The following is a 1922-nucleotide window of genomic DNA, read 5'->3' on the forward strand; positions in this document are numbered from 1 at the left end:
ATCATTCTTTGGAAGTACTGATTTGGCACCACTCCTCTCCATCAACAGAGGCCTTTGTTTTCAGTTGTCAAAAAGGGGATAATGCAGTTAGGAGTTGTAAAAAGCAGTTGGGAAAGGGGGGATAATGGTTAGGAGTATGGACTCTGGAGTCAGACTGCCAGCGTTCAAACTCTGACTTGCTGTAGGCTCTTGGGCAAGTTACTTGAGCTCTCCTTTTTCTTTATTTCTAGGATGGGCATGAGAGTAGTAACTAGCTGAGAGAAAGTTACAAGTGTTAAATAACTGGACACATTTAAAGTAGCTGGAACAGTTTCTAGCATACATAGTATGCTAGTACATACTACATACATACATAGTACATAGCATACTCCCAATATTAGCTCTTGGCTACTAAGGCAAGGAACAGTTGCTCCAAATAAATATCTTTACTAGGACAACTCCAAATCTAGTTTGGGTTATGCTATGTATGTGTGTGTGCATTAGTCGTTCAGTTGTGTCTGACTCTTTGCAACACCAGGGACTGTAGCCCACCAGGTTCCTCTGTCCATGGGGATTCTCCTGGCAAGAACACTGAAGGGGGTTGCCATTCCCTTCTTCAGGAGATCTTCCCAACCCAGGGATCAAACCTGGGTCTTCAGCATGGCAGGCAGATTCTTTACCATCTAAGCCACCAGGGAAACCCAGGTTATGCTATACAGAACATCTTTATTTTGTAGGGAGGTTTTTTTTCCTAAGACTACTTCTAAAAATCATATTTTGAAATTTAAAATTTGTTATTATACTCAGGAAAAATTTTTTATTTTTCCCCCTAAAAACATGACCATTTAAACCTTCATTTCTTTCACTTAAGACCCTAATTTTCAGTAGGTTGCAGTGATATATTATTAGATGAGGATATTTTCATTTTTGTTTTACTATCAGGACTCCAAAGATGACCAGATCCTTCTACTAAGCAATAGCTCTTAAATTCTGCATCTGTGAGTAACCAGATAACTAACGCTTGATTAGCACTTCATCACTGACAGTATGTTTTCATATACATTAGAGCACTTATAGTTCTTCCTGAACCATTTTTCTTTAACCCAGGCTGTCTCCTTGCCCATACCTGTAGTTTCAGCCATATGTATATTCACCTCCAAGCAGGAAGTATGAATTATTTATTACTCGTAAATCCATTTCACTTAAGAAAGATTTCAGACAAATAACAAAAGATTGACTCAGGATCAACATTAGCTCTATTATCACCTGCCTCCCCAGCAAGTGTCCAGCTGCTCAGATACCCAGTAACTGGCTCTGATTCCATTGTTCCAGCTCTCTCCTACAGAGCTCACATACTACCATCACCTGGAGCTTGTCTTGGCCCCAAAGGCCCTTTATTCCAACTCCCAGATTCCAGATAACCAGGTCTCCTATATCACAGTCTGTTCTGAGGAACAGAGAATTCTTGTGGGAAATCCATCCAAAAGTTTCTCAGTTTTCTTTTTAATTTTGCAATCAAAAAATCAATGGAACCTGTCCAATAAATCCTACTAATGAAGTAATGGATTGTCAAGCACAACTGGCCAGAGTGCCTCCTATGTCTTTGAAGCTGATGTCCAGATTACTTAACAACCTAAAGAATGTAGGTGTAAGCATTGGTGGTTCAGTGGGAGAATTCTCACCTGCCACGCGGGAGGCCTGGGTTCAATTCCCAGCCAATGCAAGAGCACTGCTACTGGGTTTCCATGCTCGCTCCGATGGTAAAGAATTGCCTGCAAAGTGGGAGACCTGGGTTCAATCCCTGGGTTGGGAAGATCCCCTGGAGGAAGGCATGGCAACCCACTCCAGTAATCTTGCCTGAAGAATCCCCATGAACTGAGGAGCCTGTCAGGCTATAGTACATGGAGTCCCAAAAAGCCAGACATGACTGAGCGACTAAGCAC

The 1922-nt window shown here is 41.8% G+C and overlaps 1 non-coding gene across 1 annotated transcript; it reads left to right on the forward strand.

Moving 5' to 3' along the window:
- Positions 1-1631: 1631 nt before the first annotated feature.
- TRNAG-GCC lies at positions 1632-1702 on the forward strand. Its single transcript has one exon. It is a non-coding gene; the product is annotated as a tRNA-Gly (tRNA).
- Positions 1703-1922: the final 220 nt, after the last annotated feature.

This window comes from Bison bison, unplaced genomic scaffold, assembly GCF_000754665.1.
Source record: "Bison bison bison isolate TAMUID 2011002044 unplaced genomic scaffold, Bison_UMD1.0 scf7180017864367, whole genome shotgun sequence".
Classification (NCBI taxonomy): Eukaryota; Metazoa; Chordata; class Mammalia; order Artiodactyla; family Bovidae; genus Bison; species Bison bison.